This window comes from Ursus arctos, unplaced genomic scaffold (genome assembly GCF_023065955.2).
Source record: "Ursus arctos isolate Adak ecotype North America unplaced genomic scaffold, UrsArc2.0 scaffold_2, whole genome shotgun sequence".
Classification (NCBI taxonomy): domain Eukaryota; kingdom Metazoa; phylum Chordata; class Mammalia; order Carnivora; family Ursidae; genus Ursus; species Ursus arctos.
The window spans coordinates 8,338,232-8,345,532 of NW_026622874.1; the positions used below are offsets into that span (position 1 = coordinate 8,338,232).

The 7,301-nt window shown below is 51.0% G+C and overlaps 1 pseudogene; it reads right to left on the reverse strand.

The window, feature by feature from the left end:
* Positions 1-537: 537 nt before the first annotated feature.
* LOC113262598 (26S proteasome regulatory subunit 6A-like) lies at positions 538-5,109 on the reverse strand (annotated as a pseudogene).
* Positions 5,110-7,301: the final 2,192 nt, after the last annotated feature.

Genomic DNA, 7,301 nt, shown 5'->3' on the forward strand with positions numbered 1-7,301 from the left:
TGAGCCGAAGGCAGACGCTTAACGACTGAGCCACCCAGGTGCCCCATGATTTAACTTTTTTTAAAAAAATTATCTTTTAGGGACGCCTGGGTGGCTCAGTAGGCGAAGCGTCTGCCTTCGGTTCAGGGCATGATCCCAGGGTCCTGGAATCGAGTCCTGCATCAGGACTGCTTCTCTCTCTCTCCCTCTGCTGCTCCCCCTGCTCATGCTCGCTCTCTCTGTGTCAAATAAATAAATAAAATCTTTAAAAAAATTAATTATCTTTTAGCCTGAAGAACAGGAAGAATAGATTGTCCATCTTGAAACATAGTTTGAGATTTGAATATTTAGAATTTGTCTGCAAGACAATGACCTGTCAGGAAACACTTAAAACTCTTTGGAAAGAAGGCAAAAGAAAGAAAGAGAGAGAGAGGAAGGGAGGGAGGAAGGAAGGAAGGAAGGAAGGCAGGCAGGCAGGCAGGAAAATAAATAAATAAATCCTGGGTGTTTTCTGCAATGTTAGGTTTCTTTTTTTTCTTTTCCTGGAGCCATCTCTTATTATGAATCGTAACCAGCGCCAGACCAGGGAGCAGGTGCGTGGTACTGCAGGTGGGTTTCTTCTCGGCCGGCACCTCCAGGACGCCCTCCATAGAGTCCTCAGGTGTGAGTTCCGTGGCGCGCGTGCGCAGTGCGATCATGCCCGGCTCCACACACACCGCCTTGCAGCCGGCCCCGCTGAAGTCCTCTGTACAGCGGGCCAGCTTCTCGTAGTCCACAAGACTGATGTTCATCTTGCGGGAGTGGATCTGCAGGGTTCTGGCCCGGGCCTCCTCGCTGGGCATCGGGAATTCAATCTTCCGGTGCAGATGGCCTGAGCGGAGCAGTGCGGGTCCACCATGTCCACCCTGTTGGTGGCTGCAATCACCTTTACTTGAGTGTTGGGTTGGAACCCATCCAGTTGGTTCAGAAGCTCCACAGTGTCCTCTGCACCTTCCGGTCTTAGGCCTTCTCTCTCTCTCTCTCTTTTTTTTTTTAAGATTTTATTTATTTATTTGGCAGAGAGAGAGCAAGGGAGCACAAGCACTGGGGGAGCTGGACAGGGAGAAGCAGGCTCCCCGCTGAGCAGGGAGCCCGATGCAGGACTCGATCCCAGGACCCTGAGATCATGACCTGAGCCCAAGACAGATGCTTAAGGACTGAGCCACCCAGGCGCCCCTCAGGCCTTCTCACTAAGCAGACTTGCAGAGGATCCGATGATGAGCTCGTGTCTGTGCCTTTCCTAGTCTTCAAGCTATTTCACAACTCTTTAAGTTTTAGGAGCTTGATAGTCATGCAAATAGCTCTTGTCCATATACACGCAAAGCAAATAGGCTTTGCCTGATGGAAGCTGGGCCCCACAGCGTCCCTACAGCTGTCTACATCCATGAACAGATCTCAATTCTGCATGCTGCTTTTTAGATTCTCCTTTGAACTTTTTTTTTTAAACACCTACTGGTTCCCTTCTTCGTTAACGAGTTAAATAAAGTCTTGGACCTCTGCTCACGTTATATAGGTATGAGAGTCATTGTTTTACTCTTTTAGGGAAGTGTCTTTTAGCACGCTTTTGTGCACAGGCCCTGATGCTAACTTGACGAGTTTCCAGGGGTTGTCGTGGAGCGTAGGGTGTGTGTTCATTCTGTGTGGCTCCACAGAGGGAACTGGGACCGGCAATGGGCTTCATGGGGTGCTGGATTTAATTTAACAAAAAATGCTTGCACACCGGCCCGCGCTGGGCCTTGTGGAAGGTTACTTTCAGGGCTTCCCAGTTGAGCCGAGCAGTGGAACCACTGAGAATTCCTAGTCGCCAGGCACCCATTTCCATGGAATCACCCTACTTTGGGGTTTGGGTTTGTAGTCACCGATATTGTCCCCTCCGCCATTGTTTCTTATCCTTGACCAAGTGCTCAGTTGTCCATTTCTTACTCTCTGCCTCACTTGACCAAACTGTAGTCAGGTTTTTCTCTTTCTTACAGGCATCTGAACTCTGCTTGCCTGCAAACCTGAGCAGACACGAAGTGGAATGTGGCCCCTTTTTTGGCTTCGGAGACCACGTTCTTCCCGTCAGACCCCACTGCTTATTTCCCCTTGTTCATCCGGCTTCCCGTGAAAAGATTCTGCTTATCTTCGGGCGCCTGGGTGGCTCAGTCGGTTAAATACCTGGCTTCAGCTCAGGTCATGATCCCAGGGTCCTGGGATGGAGCCCTGCATCGGGCTCCCAGCTCAGTGGGGAGCTTCTTCCTCTCCCTCTGCCCCTCCCCCAACTTATGCGTTCTCTCCCGCTCTCTCTCTCTCAAATAAATAAATAAAATCTTAAAAAAAAAAAAAAAAGATTCTGCTTATCTCTGTCTGCCCATCCTTTACCCTGTAAGAGACAATCCCTTTCTGTATGATGTTGAGATGCTTGCAGATTTCTGAGACTGGGAATGTCTCCCTGTTGCAATAGTCTTTCTCTCTGATTCAAGTCCTGTCTACCTAAGTCTTGATGTGCTTCTGTCTGAAATCTCCATGTCCTCTTTGCAAGTCTGGGCATGCTGCCCGATGGACAGGTACCACTGCCTGTCCCCTGGCTCGGCTTTTGTAGCCTTGAATGAAATGGGAGACATTGGCATTGGCTTCTAGCTCCTGGGTTTTCTGAAACTGCCACAACTGAGAACAGGGGGAAGAGACAGCTCTTTCTGGAACCCGTTAACTGGTTTCACTGTCCCATTTCCACTGTGCCCACCAGATTTCTTCTGCACTCTGGGCTCTTGGGGGGAAACGCGTCCACCTGGCCAGTGTCACAGAGCGGCCAGGGGTGCTCACACTTCTCCTGCCAGTCTCCTGGAGGCCAGCTCAGCCCTGATGGACATGCCTCTTCCCTGCCCGCCCACGTGTGGCTGAAACTGGCTGCAGGTCCTCTACGAGACACAGGACAGGGCGGACCAGCTCCCTGGGCAGCTTCCTGCTGCCCCGGCCTTCGTGCACCAGCCTCCCAGGGTCTGGGCACACAGGCCTCTGCTCACAAAGGACCTTCGCTGTCCCGAGTGACTTGAATTTATTTGCAGATGTGCGCAATGATTACTACTCTCACCAAAGGATACAGAGCAGTTTTTAAAACCTGAATAAAGCGTTCTTTATACTTTCAGAGCCTCTCGCACGATGCTATCTCACTGGATCTGGCAAAACCCCATCTGTTTCTGACCACACGCTCCCTTCCACGGGATTCACACAGGCGCCCACAGCCACGCACTCCGGGCCACACCCTGGGGAACCTTCCTGCAGTGAGTCACCCAGCCTGGAGCACAGAGGCGGAGTCAGAGCTCGGGGAGCACCCAGCGCGTGTGGGGCCCAGCCTGTGTGTGTGTGTGTGTGTGTGTGTGTGTGTGTGTGTGAGAGAGAGAGAGAGAGAGAGACAGAGACCCACAGAGAGAATAAAACATCGAGACCACGCCAGTCGTGGCCCTGGCTGTTTGGGGGGTGGCAGAGGCACATTCTGTAGCTTCTGGATGTTCGAGCCCAAGCTCCCTCTTTCCCTGAGCACCTCCAGGCGCCAGCCCCTGACCTCCATGCTTCACATACGTTAAATCTTCACACTTGGTCAAGGGAGGCCTGCTTTCCTCATTTTACAGAAGGGGAGACAGAGGCCCAGCAGAGCGGACTTGCTGGGACAATCCTGGCTCTGAGCCTCAGCCCGGAGCCTGTCCAGCCTCTTCCCGGCCAAGGAGGGCCGAGCGGCCGGCAGGGGGCCCACTTTCTCCCAAGTGTGAGGCCTAGGAAAAGCCGGATCCTTGTCCTCCTCCCTCTTTGTGGTCTGTGATCAGAATCCAGAGGCGATTGGAAAGAGGAGGAATTCTGTGCTGCTACCATGAGTGGTTTTGTTTTAGGGACCCCTCCCTCTCGGAATGGCTACGGGGCTTGGTTCCTTCCTGTGACTGCAGCAGGGGGTTGGACAGGCCCGCTGGATGCACGGGGTGGGGGGTGGGGGTGGGGTTCCCGTGCCGGCCCAGGGCTCAAGAGGAGCCGGGATAGACCTGCCCCTGGTGTCGCAAGAGGTGGGAGGTGCTGCGGGCCTCAGAGAGGAAAACTGGAAAGCAAGCACCCAAAAGCCTAGACAGCCTCCTGGGGGAGAGGCAGCCAACTGCCAGCCCCGCCGCCACCCGGCCCTGTCACCAAGTCACTTTGGGTCTCTGTGATGAGGTCGTGGAATATAGGGGAGGTTCAGTGGGTGGAGTCCAGAGCCGACGACCAAGAAAGAATTCTTGAGACGTCTTTAGTGCAAAATGGTGGTTTATTGAAGCACGGGGACAGGACCCATGGGCCGAACGAGCTGCTGCCCCGGGTTGTGAGGGGTGGCTGATTATATACCATGGGGTTGGGGGAGGAAAGGAAAAACGGAGGTTGAGAAAGTACTTTCATATGTTAAAGAAGACTCAAGGGATACTGGAGGCCCTGCCATTGTCAAATTAGGGTTGTTTACCCCTCCTAAGGCATTAACATGAAGACAGTTGGGAGCTTCCTGGAGGCTGCAGATTATAAGGACATTTAATTGTATCTACATACCCTTCCGGAAGCTAGGTTATTGATAGAAATGCTTCATTCTTGTAGACTGCTAAGCCATTTGTAAACTGAGGGAGACTCAAGTCTTGCAGGATTGTGGTCTCTATAGGTTGACTATTTCTTTGTCCTTCAGGGCAGCCAGGGGTGCCTGAGGGATGTCACGTACATCCCACGGTGGGGGTTGTGGGGTGTCTGTTACTGCTTTGTCCTCAGCTTGCCTTCTGTTTCCTCGTCATCTGCACATCCGTGCACTCTGCTACATTGGGCAGTTTAGACGTATTTCAATACTTGCTCTCCTCTGTTCGCTGCTGTATCGACCTGCATCGGGCATATTTTCTCGTAGCTATTTACCCCCTCCCTCCTTCCAGGCACAGGGCTCAACCCCCAGAATCTTGTTATTGCTGGAAGCCACCTTCCCTGGGACCGAGATCCCAGGGACCCTTGGGTTTCCCTCCACCCTGTCATGGCCCCCTTAGTCCTCTGTCGATGTAACAGCTCAAACGGACCGAGACTCAGCGGCAGCACCAGGAACTTGAGGGTGGATCCGGGGCACATGTCTTCACCTTCCTGTGCCTCAGTTTTTCCCTCTGTAAATAGGGATGATGACAGCAGTGTGTCACCATGTGCTCTGTAATTCTGCTGGGCGTGGGCTTATAAATACAGCCTGCGTTGTTGATAAAAACCAGGTGAGGCTTTGAGGCTTTCCTTCTGTACTAGGAGGCCTGTGTGCACATTTTGAGCTCCGTATGACAGAATGCCAGCATTGCTGGAAATTTAGAGTCTTCTCGTTCAGTTTTTACCGAACTTCATTCAGCAGGTCATAAGTTTCACAAGATGTTAATGGACGTTCTGTGCTGTGCATATGGGTGTGAGAGTGGATGTTAGCATTTGGTCAATAAATTTGGGACACACTTCATAGTATGTTCCCTCTTAATGAATCCTTATATGTATTATTATGTCAAAGGCTCTGACAAATCCTGCAGCAAAGAATTCTATTTAACCTAGTCTGTCATGTTTGCATGCTCCAGGAAGCAAATGCCATACAAAGTTAGGAGCGCAAGAGATTTACTGGGGGTCCTGCCTGTGCAGGGGGTGGAGCAGAGGAGGTAGGGGAGCCTTCAGATCACCAGGCAAGTCTGACACCTGTGAAGAGAGAGAGAAGGAAAGCCCCTGGGGTAGGAGGACCCCTGGCCTGCAGGGCTGCCCTGAGAAGTTCTCCGCCAACCCCGTGGGGCATCTCCAGCAGAGCTGGCCCATTAGAGGTCTGCACAGGGTAGAAGCAACGGGCCCAGGACCTCTGCTGTGTTGTGGAGAGCCTGTCCTCATCCTGAGTGTTCTGCAAATATTTATTCATTTTTTTCATTTCTAAAAATAGAGGTATAATTGGTACACTATATTATGTTAATTTCAGGTGGACGGCATCATAATTGGGTGTTTGAGTATACTGCAAAATGACCTCCACACTAAGGGTAGTTAACATTCATCGCTATACATAGTTACAGAAATGGTTTTTCTTGTGTCAACTTTTCAGATCTACTCTCTTAGTAACTTTTGAATACGCACTATAATATCAACTCAAGTCACCCCGCTGTGTGTTACATTCTGTGACTTGTTTATTCTGCAACTGGAAGCTTGTCCCTTTTGACCCCCCCCCCTTCATCCACTTTGCTCACCCTCCCAACCCCCATCTCTGGGTACCACTGATCTGTTCTCTGTATCTAGGAGTTTTGTTTTGTTTTGTTTTGACGCCGCATGTAAATGAGATCATACAGTATTTGTCTTTCTCTGTCTGACTTCTTTCATTTGGCATGATGATTTCCTTCTTTTTAATGGCTGAGTAATATTTCACGGTGTGTATACTACCCATGGATCTATCCTAACCACTAACTCAGGAAATGAGTGAATAAGACCCCGGCCACCTGCTCTGTCCCAGGGGAATCCCGAGGAATCCCGAGGGGGCTGGACAAATCGGAAACATGGCTCCGGGTTGGGTTTGCTAATACTCTTGCCAAACAAACTCGGATGAACTCATGGCAAGAGAAGCCAGTAACTCAAGAGATGAGGGCTTGGAAAAGAAAGGGAGAAATCTATTTCAGATGCTGGCAGCTGGGGGAGGTGACAGGCTCAAGCCTTAACAACCGACTTCTCAAACACACCAACCTCTCCACTGACTGAGGAGCACTACGAGCTTTATAAGTAGAGCTGGGGGGTACACACCAGGGAGCGGGCAGGAGCGTGTGATCACGGGTGGGGGTCAGTATGCATTCCGCCCAGGGTCACTGGCAGCGGAGGGGCGCGCTGGGTGCAGTCTTCTAGGCATTCCGTTGCTATCAGGGCTTTTCTGTTCTGGAATGTTCTGGTCATTGCAAAACATCCTGGTGGATGCCTCAAGAAAGTAGGATAAGAAATAAGCACAATGGATTTTAGTCAGAGCATGAGTTAAGCAGTCTTGTCTATTTGTGTGCATTTAAAAAAAAATTTTTTTTTTAAACTTCAAGTGGGCTCCACGCCCAGCATGGACCAACTCCAGGTTTGAACTCATGACCCTAAGATCAAGATCAATCTTGAGCTGAGATCAAGAGTCAGACCAACTGAGCCACCCAGGCTCCCCTTGTCTATTTGTGGTTTTAACTGATGGGGTCTCTGGTTGAGCAAGAGGGCTCACTGACAGACACACCCCGGTTCCTCATCCCTTCCTCTGTGGATGGACACTTGGGCTGCTTCCACACGTGGCTGCTGTAAATAGT